The following is a 14269-nucleotide window of genomic DNA, read 5'->3' on the forward strand; positions in this document are numbered from 1 at the left end:
CATGACGGTGCGGAGTTTAGTTTATGAGTGTGTTGTGTTTGTAGACGTCATCTTGTTGTGGTTGGTGGTATCCTCTTGTGGTGTATTGGGTTCATTTGGGTGTCGCTGCTTGGAGTGTGCATTTATCGGTCGTAACTGTTATAGAAGAATGGCAATTAGTTTTGGCAAGTTAAGAATTAAGTTTCCGGTGTGTTTATGTTATTGCGGTGTCATTTGATGTTATTGGTTTGCTGTCTGTTGCGCGGTAAATCATTTGATTCAATTTGTGGCTTCTTTTGTTAGGTATGGATATGACTTCTAAGTTTAATAGTGCGTGTCTGGGGGCTGAAACGGGGACAACATGTTGTCTGTCATTAAGTTTCTGCAACTTTTTGGGCCTGCGACGGAGATCGTGAAATGCGGCGTACGCAAGCAGAATATGCAAATTGGGGGTTATTGTGTAGTGCCGGAACTTTTTTATGGTAAGTAGTCGTTTTTTTGGGCCTATTATTTGTGTGTTATGATGTTCGGTGAGGTTCTTATGTGTTGTTGGGTTGTTGTTACTAACTGCACGTGTTGGTGGTTTACGTTTTGATATCGGCAGTTGTGGTTGATTTATGTATATTAGGGGGAAGTACTCTATTTCAATTTTTTTGGTATCGTCAGTTGTATTTGAGATGCTTAGGTCATGGGAAGTGACCGATTGCCATTTGTCGTCATAGCTATGTGTGTTTTGGTATCATGAGCTGTTTACCTATTTAACGTCAAGGGAAGAGTCCGATTCCAATTTTTGTTGTTTTAGGTGTTGGTTTTGTGGTATCGATAGTTGTGGTGTGATTATAATTTTTGGAGAAGTTGGTTTTCATTTTGTGGCCTCATAAATTGTGTTGAGCTATGTAGGTGACGGGAAGTGACCAATTCCCGTCGATATTGTAAGTGTAGCAGAACTTGGGAATTTTGTGCGTTTTTATGTCGTCGTCTTGTGCGGTTTCGGATAATAGAGTGTGTCCGTATGTGTTTATATTTAGTTTGTCCCCACCCAAAAATCCCCAATTTCCGACGCTGGTCCCGTGAGTTTGATTATATTCTTGGAGAGAGATGTGTGTGTTGGTTTTATATGTATTTTCGAGTTTGTTGTTATTTATGTAATGATGTCATATGTGCCATATTGGAGACGTTGAGAATGGACGTTTCCGCCATATTGCTGACATCATGGGTCAAAGCAGATGGGTGGAATCGGACGCTTCTGTATTCCCCAATTTTGTCAATGATTGACTGTACAGACATATGTCATGCTTCACACTTTATTTACAGACAAGGCTACACTTTTACATGTAATGGTATTGTGAACACCTGCAATTCTCATACATGGGCGATGTGGAACTCGCATGACACTAGGGAAATAATATCCCAAGTTAGGTTCTCAGTGGACGTCTGGTGAGGTATGATTGGTGAGCTCCGACTCGCGAAGCGTCAGTTGTCGAGTGCGTTCTTGGTGCACAGCTGCTAGTGCAGGGTTCCATGACGAACTTAGCCGATAGCCCTTGTCCCTGCTAACAAGGTTACACGGAGTCTTATCTCAATAGATTCTTTGATGATACTCTCCCAACAGTCACTAGCTCGGCACAACATTTTGGTTTCCTAAAATTCGAATGTATGTCCCTCATTGAAGCTATGTTCTGCCACTGCTGGTTTATCTTTATGCTCCTGATGTATGCATCTAATGTGTTCTATGCAGTCTTGTAAGATGTAGTACTGTGTTTCCCCTATGTACTGCTGGCCAGTACATTGTATGTAATGGGCATTTGCTGTGAATTAGATGGGAAACATACAAGATCATCAACAAATACCAACTTCGGAAACCAAATATGACAACAGTAGAACAGAGAGCACTAAGACTGCTGAAAGAAGATGAAAACGCAATAGCCCTACCTGCTGACAAAGGAAATGCTACACTTTCATTACGTGCTGACGATTACCACTAGAAAATAACAGCTCTGCAACAGGATCTGGTCTGCAGGAAGCTGAAGAACAATCTAACACCAAAGATGAGAAGTTTACAGATTTGATTTTGATAGCCAAGTACTGTCACCACAGCCGTTCTATTGATCAATTTACAAAAGAAATGGGGCAATGAACCAACTATAGCGTTGCTGGAAAAACCAGCAAGCACTGAACTGCAACATCACACAGAAACAATTCAAATTCTAAATTGTCACTACCACATCACAACATAAAACTTATGAAACATAAGAATCCTAAAAAAAACTGAAGATATACTAAAAGTCAAGGTAAACACTAACAAAACACAAATAAACTTAATCATGTACCATATTAACAATAAACTATCACTATATTGCTTCATGCTATTTGTGCTTGGGACTGCTAAATTCAACCTAGAATATAAGAAAGAAAGTGGATGCTTTTTCAGTCAAATCAAATAGCTGCTTTGTCTGCTGTTTGTATCTTAAATTTTAGGTGTACTTGACTGCATTAGTATTTTTCAAAGAAAATGTTTATCTACATTGCAAATACAGGGATCTGATTTCAGTACATTAGCAAGCATTTAAAATGAACACTTCATCTTCCCCTCTAACTAAAAGAAATTTTGAATCTTTGACTCTTGCTAATCATATAACTTGTCAAAGAGGCAGGTAAAGAGGTATGTTACAATTTTCTTTCGAGCACTGGGGATTCCAAATTTATTGCTTCTATGTCCCATCTATACACTGCAAACCACTGTGAAATGCACGACAGAGGGTATATCGTACTGTACCAGCTATTGGGTCTTTGTCACATTTCATTCAAGTATGGAGTGCGGGAAAAATGATTGTTTAAACAGCTCTGTGGGTGCTGTAATTAATCTAATCCCATCTCCATGATCCCTACTGGTTTGTGTATATTCTTAGAGTCATCACTTAAAGCCAATTCTTTCTCAGTATAGTTTAAAGAGTCTGCCAGTTCAGTTTTTTCAACATTCAGTGACACTCTCCCGCAGGTCAAACAAAATTGTGACCATTCGTGCTGCCCTTCTCTGTATACAGGGTGTTTCAAAAATGACCGGTATATTTGAAACTGCAATAAAAACTAAACGAGCAGCGATAGAAATACACCGTTTGTTGCAATATGCTTGGGACAACAGTACGTTTTCAGGCAGACAAACTTTCGAAATTACAGTAGTTACAATTTTCAACAACAGATGGCGCTGCGGTCTGGGAAACTCTATAGTACGATATTTTCCACATATCCACCATGCGTAGCAATAATATGGCGTAGTCTCTGAATGAAATTACCCGAAACCTTTGACAACGTGTCTGGCGGAATGGCTTCACATGCAGATGAGATGTACTGCTTCAACTGTTCAATTGTTTCTGGATTCTGGCGGTACACCTGGTCTTTCAAGTGTCCCCACAGAAAGAAGTCACAGGGGTTCATGTCTGGCGAATAGGGAGGCCAATCCACGCCGCCTCCTGTATGTTTCGGATAGCCCAAAGCAATCACACGATCATCGAAATATTCATTCAGGAAATTAAAGACATCGGCCGTACGATGTGGCTGGGCACCATCTTGCATAAACCACGAGGTGTTCGCAGTGTCGTCTAAGGCAGTTTGTACCGCCACAAATTCACGAAGAATGTCCAGATAGCGTGATGCAGTAATCGTTTCGGATCTGAAAAATGGGCCAATGATTCCTTTGGAAGAAATGGCAGCCCAGACCAGTACTTTTTGAGGATGCAGGGACGATGGGACTGCAACATGGGGCTTTTCGGTTCCCCATATGCTCCAGTTCTGTTTATTGACGAAGCCATCCAGGTAAAAATAAGCTTTGTCAGTAAACCAAATGCTGCCCACATGCATATCGCCGTCATCAATCCTGTGCACTATATCGTTAGCGAATGTCTCTCGTGCAGCAATGGTAGCGGCGCTGAGGGGTTGCCGCGTTTGAATTTTGTATGGATAGAGGTGTAAACTCTGGCGCATGAGACGATACGTGGACGTTGGCGTCATTTGGACCGCAGCTGCAACACGGCGAATGGAAACCCGAGGCCGCTGTTGGATCACCTGCTGCACTAGCTGCGCATTGCCCTCTGTGGTTGCCGTACGCGGTCGCCCTACCTTTCCAGCACGTTCATCTGTCACGTTCCCAGTCCGTTGAAATTTTTCAAACAGATCCTTTATTGTATCGCTTTTCGGTCCTTTGGTTACATTAAACCTCCGTTGAAAACTTCGTCTTGTTGCAACAACACTGTGTTCTAGGCGGTGGAATTCCAACACCAGAAAAATCCTCTGTTCTAAGGAATAAACCATGTTGTCTACAGCACACTTGCACGTTGTGAACAGCACACGCTTACAGCAGAAAGACGACGTACAGAATGGCGCACCCACAGACTGCGTTGTCTTCTATATCTTTCACATCACTTGCAGCCCCATCTGTTGTTGAAAATTGTAACTACTGTAATTTCGAAAGTTTGTCCGCCTGAAAATGTACTGTTGTCCCAAGCATATTGCAACAAACGGTGTATTTCTATCGCTGCTCGTTTAGTTTTTATTGCCGTTTCAAATATACCGGTCATTTTTGAAACACCCTGTATGTTCAATACCCTTTGCCAGTCCCGTTTAATATGGCTGGCCGTGGTGGCCGAGCGGTTCTGGGCGCTTAAGTCTGGAACCGCGCGACTGCTACGGTCGCAGGTTCGAATCCTCCCTCAGGCATGGATCTGTGTGATGTCCTTAGGTTAGTTAGGTTTAAGTAGTTCTAAGTTCTAGGGGACTGATGACCTCAGATGTTAAGTCCCATAGTGCTCAGAGCCACTTGTTTCGTGTGGATCCCACACACTTGAGCAATATCCCAGGATGGATCAAATGAGTGACTTTTTAGTGATCTCCTTTGTAGACCAATTGCTTTTCTCTAGCATCCTACCAATAAACTGAAAAGCCTACTACCTGCTTTGCCCACAACAGAACATATGCAATTGTTCCAGTTCATGTGCTTAACAAGTGTTACAGCACTGTATTTGAACGAGTTTACCAATTCTGACTGTGACTCATTTATATTATAGTCACAGGATACTATGTTTTTATTAATTTATTTTGTGAAGTGCACAATTTTACATTTCTCAACATTTAAAGCTAGGCGTCAATCTCTGCACTACTTCAAAATGTTATAACAGTCTGATTGGATATTTGTGCAGCTACATTCAGATTGTACTTCCTTGTAGATAACTGCATCATCTGTAAAAAGCCTGACATTACTTTTAATATCGTCCACAGGGTTGTTAATATACAATATGAACAGCAAGGGACCCAACACATCTCCCTGTGGTATACTTGAAGTTACTTTTACACCTGTCAGTGACTCTCCATTCAAGATAACTTGCTGCATTCTTCTTGCCAAGACATCCTCGAAGCTGTCACATATTTCACCAGATGCCCCATACAATTGTACTTTTCATATTAAGCATAGGTGGGGTACTGACTCTGACACTTTTTGGAAATCAAGAAATATTGCATCCACTTGACTGTCTTGATCCATGGATTTTTAGGATGTCATGAGAGAACAGTGTGAGTTGGGTTTTACATGATCTATGTTTTCAAAATCCATGCAGGCTGTAATGGAGGAGATTGTACCCCAAATAGTTGACAGGGATAGTGGGCAGTAGTTTTGTGGATCATATCTACTAACCTTGTTGTAGACATGTGCCACCTGTGCTTTTTCCAACTACTGTGCACAGACTGTTGTTTGGCGGATCTATCACAGACTGTAGCTAACAGAAGGGCTAACCCAACTGTGAAATGGGTACAGAATCTGATAGGGATTCCATCAGACCCTGAGGCTTGTTCAGTTTCAATGATATCAACTGCTTCTCAATGACACTTACACAAATATCTATTTCACTCGTCTTTCCAGAGGTATGAGAAATAAGTTGGGGCAATACTCCTAGGTTTTCCTTTCTAAAGGAATATTTGAAAACAGTTCAGCACTTCTACTTTTGCTTTGCTACACTCTATTTCAGTTGCTGTCTCTTCCATGAGGGACAGTAACTGATTCTACATATGACCAGAATTTATTTGGGTTTTGTCAAAGGTAAATTAACAACATTCTGCATCAGTCAAACATGTCCCATTCAGTATCTCTCTAACTATAGCCGTATGTTTTGTTTTATACTGTTATTTAGTAGTATCTGTTTTTTAAAGAAGTATTTTATAGTGTCCGTATACCATGGAGGATCTCTTCCATTATAAACTGTCTGATTGGGTATATTGAATCTTCTCATGCTGAGAAATTAGGAGGAGTGATCTGTATTACTTTGTAAAAGCTTTCTAAAACCAAGATTGCACAAAAATCTCTTTATTTACAAACAACTGGTTTCGACAGACTTTGTTGTCAACTTCAGGCCTTCAAAAATTTTTGCTATAAAATGTGTTCGTTTTGGATTCGACTTCATGCCAAGTTGTCATGTAGATGAATGTGCTACACTTTATCTACTCGACTACACGATGTGAGGTCATACTCAAAATGAACACATCTTTAAACAAAAATAAAATGTGTTCGTTTTGGATTCGACTTCATGCCAAGTTGTCATGTAGATGAATGTGCTACACTTCATCTACTCGACTACACGATGTGTGGTCATACTCAAAATGAACACATCTTTAAACAAAAATTTTTGAAAACCTGAAGATGACAGCAAAGTCTGCCAAAACTGGCTATTTACGATCCTATACGTCTCCCGCAAACTGGATCCCAGCCCCATCCTTTGGTTTCCCCCATCCTCTCCCACCCTAGCCCGCTGTCGCACCTGTACCAGTGTCCCGCCTGGTCTCCATCTCCACACCCTCGCCCAATGTGGATGATGTCCTCGTGCCTTCCATCTACTCCTCCTACCAGCTTTAATCCCCCCTTCTTCCCCCCTCCTCAGGTCTCTCTCTCTCTCCCCCCCCCCCTCCCTCTCTCTCCCCCTTCTCTTCTTCCTCCTTTTCCCCGGCCGACCACCTTCTTTCTCCTTTTCACCTCCCTCCCCGGGCTTCTGGCACCTTGCTTCTCCCCCCCTCCTGGTTTCCCCCTACCGTCTCTCCCCACTCCCTTTTCTCCCCCCTCCCCCACCCCTAACCTTCACCCAGTGGTAGGTCCCCTTCGGTGCAGTGGTTTTTAACAATTTCGTTGTGGTGTCAGTGTTTCTCCAGTGCTGTGTGCAGTGCTACATTCCACCAGCACCAACAGTGTCGCCAGCATCATTCATTTGTGTTCCCACTGTGGTGTTTCTTTGTTTTCGTGTCGACTCACAGAGCTCATTCTCTGTGTGTGTGTGTGTGTGTGTGTGTGTGTGTGTGTGTGGCTTTTGTCTATGTTGTTTTTAAATCTACCATTTATACTCATCTATTGTTGTTCTTGTTTATTCAGCAATTTATACCATTCTATATTATGTGTTCTTTTCTCTTTTGACTATGTTTTTCTGTTGGCTGAAGAGCGGCGAATTGGGCCGCTGCCAGCCCGCCCCATTTTGGAAAGTGAAAAAGTGCTCTAAGTAGTTTTCAGAGAATACATTTAGCCTAGTATTGTTTTGCAGGGTGTCTTGTCATGGCGACCACTAACAGAACAAAAAATATCCCGTTTGATTGTTGGATGGTTAAAACCTTCTCCAGTGATTGCATTCCCATTAGGGAACTCAAGTATAAGTAAAGTGAGATTTTCTCTTAAGTTTTTGGTTGTGTCAGGAAGAGAATTTGGTGGCTGACAGGAGAGCGCTATTATAATTTTTTGCCCACCCATGATACTGAGTCTTGCCCAATCAGTTTCACATGCAGTTTAAACTTCTGTCTTGGTGGATTTGAGTTTCTTCTCTACTGCAACAAATACATCATTTCCCTATACTGTCAGTATACACTTAAGTTTTCTCCAATTATCTCACTACTGTAACTGCAGATTTTACCAGCTTTCCGTGCCTAATATTACATGAGTGTCATTGTTTTTAACATCACTTCAAACTCTGGCAGTTGGTTGCAAATACTTCGGCAGTTAATCACTAAGACACATTTCCATGGATCTTACACTGATACTTCTGGGTTTCCCACAGCTATCATTATCTAGATTGAACAGAGTCGCCTAATCTACAAAAACCTTATGTTAGGCACAAACTTGTTGAGCATCCTAGCAACAGAGTACATAACTCCACACTGAACCCTAGGAAAGGAGACAGTCTACATAATAATCATTTTCATTTCTACTTTTATGATTCTGCAACTCACACTTCAGTTGAAATTTATTTTTATTATTATCAACATATCATGTTGAAAGAATATAGACTGGGAGCTACCACAGAAGCACATGGTGAATAGGTACACATCTGAATACGTTGTTACAGAAAGGGTCAAAAAGCCCAACTATTAGACTTTCTTAAGTAATAATTGTGAGAAAACATATGCAGATTCTTCGACCATTTGTTGTTAAGTATTCTCTATAAGGGCAATATATTTCATACTGGTAGACTAAATCGATAAAACTGTAAAGGTATTCATTACGTTCAGCCTACATGTTGTTAGGTATGACACACGAAAACCTGGACGTGTCATTTGGGCAGCGAGAATAAGAAAATTATAGCGTGTGTCATTCCACCTGCCACTGGGTTCAGCTTTTAAGAGGTCACTTCAGAATTCGCGGATAATGTACATTTGAACCACTTTTGGCAACGATCGAATTGCCCACGAGGTCGGTAGTTTATTTATTCGTCCTAAGACCACTCAGTACAACAGTACTGAACACACCAGATACATTACAGAAAAAATACATAGGCCCCTACTTATGTAAAACGTTTACAACGTAGAGTAGGATTAAGCGAGGGCACGACTGGAAATCGACCAAAACATTATAAATGCAACCATCCACGCATTCACCTTAGTAACAACTGTGGAAAACAACGGAAACCCCACGTCAGGATGACTGGACAGGGTACGGAGTTTCCATCTCAACGAATCTGCATAACGCTGCATTCATTTCATGAGTATCAGCGTATGCTAAAAGAGTTGTGAGTATGTGCGTCATTTCTCAATATGCGGTGTGACTTGACTGGCTACCTGTGAATGTTTCTATTAACGGGTATTGACTCCAATCCAAGTCCAGTGAATTATATGTACATGTTCGACGAAACTAAAAAACATCAAGAAACTGAACGATTTTCTTACGTCCAGTATATGACATTCGCCGACTTCCTACAACACGTTGTCTTCTAAATTAATGTTTGTTATTATTATTATTATCTGGAACTCACTCTTACTTTGTAATGCTGTTACTTTGTAGTAATTACACTTAATGAAAATATCAAAACTTCTCAGCAAACTGCCGTGGATTCTGCGTTCCGTCTACAGTTCCGTATTTGATATCTTCTACGAAAACCCAGTGTTTTTGTTTATTTGTATCGCCTTCGGTTTGTTTACAATACAATAAATCTATCACTCACATGGGTGTTCCACAGACGACAAAAACAGTTTTCTCACATGTTTCTACGTTTATTAAAAATTACACTCAAGGAGATAAACCTCCTAGATTAAACTTTCACGCGGCTTAAGAATCAAGTCGTTTCAAGTACCACTTGTTTTCGCAACATAAGCATTCATTTCATTCGCATCTCAGTTCTGATTTGTGACAATATCGATTATTAGCATCAGCCATTTCCATCCATTGCAAAATGTCGACTTCCGTCAGGAACCGCGAAGACAACTGAGATATGTACAAGTGATTATTTCCGTGGCAATTGGTTTCAGTATGCTCATCCTCCTAAGCAGAAAACATAACTTAAACTATTGAAGATAGTGATTTTGTCCTCGTTTTTTCTGTTTGCTCTGCGACAACAGCTGCACTATGCGATCTTTGATTTAGTGTATCTTTCTCATCTATGGTTAGATTTAATCAGATGTACTGTAGGATCGTATGTTCTATGTTGTTATTTTGGGGTAACAATTTCTATGCATGGTAGATTTTGAGTGAAGCAGTTTACTAATCTACCTGATGTGTTTCGAAATATTTAAATTTGTAACTCCAGAGAACAAAGAAGTGTCGCTGCATCCCTCCACAACATACGTTAAAGTCGATATTCAAGTTAAACATTCGATCGAATGATAACGAAAGCTATCGGGGAACGAAGAAAGATTTTACAGAAAATAAGAAATAGCTTTCATCACAGTTTTCATTTCCATCGTTACTGTCAATCTGCCACTTCCAATTACATCTGTAATGCGTATCCGATTCCCATATAAGTATTAAAGCACAGGTGTACAAAAAGAATTACCCACAGCGGATCATGTTAGACAAACTAACATCCATCTACGGCAATAACGTATTATAGTTTCATTTTGGTTGTCAATGACAGAGTTAATTTGTGCCTTAGTTATAATGGGTCCCAGGTATCCTAAGAGCCCGGTGTACCGCTAAAATGTATATGAAATCAACTGAAACTGAATGAATGGCCACATAGGGATGAAATCAGTGAAGATGCAATTAAGTCGTTTTAAAATGCAGACCATTCAAAAATTATGTATCTGCAATGTACTGAATATCTTGTGACAGTTGAAAACTTGTCAGATTGAGCCTCAAACCTGGATTTGCTGCTTTTGGTGAGCAGTCCTGGCATGGCTTAAATGTTCTGTTGTCACTACATATTCATTACATTTATGATAAACAAGATTCTTTTGGCGTAGAAAGAAAATAAAATTCTTATTTCGACTCATTTGGTGGTGGTAGTGTGATCCTTTCTTGGTCTGGCAAGTTAAATTCTGCATCATGATTATACTAAAAGTCAAAAAAACAAAATATTGCATACAGAAAAAGAGAACAAAAAACTGGAAATTACATACATACAAGGTGTACAATATTACACATACCACACATGATATAATATTACTGTACCATATATAATATGATACATCATTTACATAACTTACATCTCTAGAAATTCATTTAAATTATATATATCATGGTTTGTATGTCTGTTGTTGATGTGATCTTCAGTCCTGATACTGGTTTGATGCAGCTCTCCATGCTTCTCTATCCTGTGCAAGCTTCTTCATCTCCCAGTACCTCCTGCAGCCTACATCCTTCTGAATCTGCTTAGTGTATTCATCTCTTGGTCTCCCTCTATAATTTTTACCCTCCACGCTGCCCTCCAATACCAAATTGTTGATCCCTCGATGTCTCAGAACATGTCCTAACAACGGATCCCTTCTTCTAGTTAAATTGTGCCACAAGCTCCTCTTCTCCCCAATTCTATTCAATACCTGCTCATTAGTTATGTGATCTACCCATCTAATCTTCAGCATTCTTCTGTAGCACCACGTTTCGAATGCTTCTATCCTCTCTTTGCTAAACTATTTATCGTCCACGTTTCACTTCCATACATGGCTACACTCCATACAAATACTTTCAAAAATGACTTCCTGACTCTTAAATCTACACTCGATGTTAACAAATTTTTCTTCTTAAGAAACGCTTTCCTTGCCATTGCCAGTCTACATTTTATACTCTCTCTACTTCGACCATCATCAGTTATTTTGCTCCCCAAATAGCAAAACTCCTTCACTACTTTAAGTGTCTCATTTCCTAATCTAATTCCCTCAGCATCACCCGACTTAATTCGACCACATTCCATTATCCTCATTTTGCTTTTGTTGATGTTCATCTTATACCCTCCTTTCAAGACACTATCCATTCCGTTCAACCACTCTTCCAAGTCCTTTGCTGTCTCTGACAGAATTACAATGTCATTGGCGAACCTCAAAGTTTTTATTTCTTCTCCATGGATTTTAATACCTACTCCGAAGTTTTCTTTTGTTGCCTTTATTGCTTGTTCATTATACAGATTGAATAACACCGGGGGTAGGCAACAACCCTGTCTCACTCCCTTCCCAACCACTGCTTCCCTTTCATACCCCTCGACTCTTACAATTGCCATTTGCTTTCTGTACAAACCGTAAATAGCCTTTCGCTTCCTAAATTTTACCCCTGCCACCTTCAGAATTTGAAAGAGAGTATTCCAATCAACATTGTCAAAAGCTTTCTCTAAGTCTACAAATGCTAGAAACGTAGGTTTGCCTTTCCTTAATCTTGCTTCTAAGATAAGTTGTAGGGTCAGTATTGCCTCACGTGTTCCAACATTTCTACGGAATCCAAACTGACCTTCCCCGAGGTCGACTTCTATCAGTTTTTCCATTCGTCTGTAAAAAATTCGCGTTAGTATTTTGCAGCTGTGACTTATTAAACTGATAGTTCCGTAGTTTTCACATCCGTCAACACCTGCTTTATTTGGGATTGGAATTATTATATTCTTCTTGAAGTTTGAGGGTATATCACCTGTCTCATACATCTTGCTCACCAGATGGTAGAGTTTTGTCAGGACTGGCTCTCCCAAGGCTATCAGTAGTCCTAATGGAATGTTGTCTACTCCTGGGGCCTTGTTTCGACTGAGGTCTTTCAGTGCTCTGTCAAACTCTTGACGCAGTATCATATCTCCCATTTCATCTTCATCTACATCCTCTTCCATTTCCATAATATTGTCCTCAAGTACATCACCCTTGTAAAGACCCTCTATATACTCCTTCCATCTTTCTGCTTTCCTTTCTTTGCATAGAACTGGGTTTCCATCTGAGCTCTTGATATTCATGCAAGTGGTTCTCCTTTCTCCAAAGGTCTCTTTAATTTTCCTGTAGACAGTATCTATCTTACCCCTAGTGAGATAAGCGTCTACACCCTTACATTTGTCCTCTAGCCATCCCTGCTTAGCCATTTTGCACTTCCAGTCGATATCATTTTTGAAACGTTTGTACTCCTTTTTGCCTGCTTCATTTACTGCATTTTTATATTTTCTCCTTTCATCAATTAAATTCAATATATCTTCTGTTACCCAAGGGTTTCTACTAGCCCTCGTCTTTTTACCTATTTGATCCTCTGCTGCCTTCTCTATTTCATCCCTCAAAGTTACCCATTCTTTTTCTACTGTATTTCTTTCCCCCATTCCTGTCAATTGTTCCCTTATGCTCTCCCTGAAACTCTGTACAACCTCTGGTTTAGTCAGTTTATCCAGGTCCCATCTCCTTAAATTTCCACCTTTTTGCAGTTTCTTCAGTTTTAATCTACAGTTCATAACCAATAGATTGTGGTCAGAGTCCACATCTGCCCCTAGAAACGTCTTACAATTTAAAACCTGGTTCCTAAATCTCTGTCTTACCATTATATAATCTATCTGATACCTTTTAGTATCTCCAGGGTTCTTCTATGTATACAACCTTCTTTCATGATTCTTAAACCAAGTGTTAACTACGATTAAGTTATGCTCTGCACAAAATTCTACCAGGCGGCTTCCTCTTTCATTTCTTAGCCCCAATCCATATTCACCTACTATATTTTCTTCTCTCCCTTTTGCTACGCTTGAATTCCAGTCACCCATTACTATTAAATTTTTGTCTCCCTTCACTACCTGAATAATTTCTTTTATCTCATCATACATTTCATAAATTTCTTCGTCATCTGCAGAGCTAGTTGGCATATAAACTTGTACTACTGTAGTAGGCGTGGGCTTCGTGTCTATCTTGGCCACAATAATGCATTCACTATGCTGTTTGTAGTAGCTTACCCGCACTCCTATTTTTTTATGCATTATTAAACCTACTCCTGCATTACCCCTATTTGATTTTGTATTTATAACCCTGTATTCACCTGACCAAAAGTCTTGTTCCTCCTGCCACCGAACTTCACTAATTCCCACTATATCCAACTTTAACCTATCCATTTCCCTTTTTAAATTTTCTAACCTACCTGCCCGATTAAGGGATCTGACATTCCACGCTCCGATCCGTAGAACGCCAGTTTTCTTTCTCCTGATAATGACGTCCTCTTGAGTAGTCCCCGCCCGGAGATCCGAATGGGGGACTATTTTACCTTTGGAATATTTTACCCGAGAGTACGCCATCATCATTTAATCATACAGTAAAGCTGCATGCCCTCGGGAAAAATTACGGCCGTAGTTTCCTCTTGCTTTCAGCCGTTTGCAGTACCAGAACATCAAGGCTGTTTTGGTTAGTGTTACAAGGCCAGATCAGTCAATCATCCAGACTGTTGCCCCTGCAACTACTGAAAAGGCTGCTGCCCCTCTTCAGGAACCACACGTTTGTCTGGCCTCTCAACAGATACCCCTCCGTTGTGGTTGAACCTACGATATGGCTATCTGTATCATTGAGGCACGCAAGTCTCCCTACCAACGCCAAGGTCCATGGTTCATGGTTGGGGGATTTGTATGTCTATACT

The 14269-nt window shown here is 40.4% G+C and overlaps 1 protein-coding gene across 1 annotated transcript in view; it reads right to left on the reverse strand.

Annotated features, from left to right (window-relative positions):
- Positions 1-9590, reverse strand: part of LOC126426953 (beta-1,3-galactosyltransferase 6-like) — an 89477-nt gene extending 79887 nt beyond the window's left edge. Inside the window, exon 1 of the mRNA XM_050089067.1 lies at positions 9435-9590. The gene's annotated coding sequence lies outside the window, so the exon portion shown is untranslated. The remainder of the gene's footprint in view (positions 1-9434) is intronic.
- Positions 9591-14269: the final 4679 nt, after the last annotated feature.

This window comes from Schistocerca serialis, chromosome 11, assembly GCF_023864345.2.
Source record: "Schistocerca serialis cubense isolate TAMUIC-IGC-003099 chromosome 11, iqSchSeri2.2, whole genome shotgun sequence".
In the NCBI taxonomy this organism is placed as follows: domain Eukaryota; kingdom Metazoa; phylum Arthropoda; class Insecta; order Orthoptera; family Acrididae; genus Schistocerca; species Schistocerca serialis.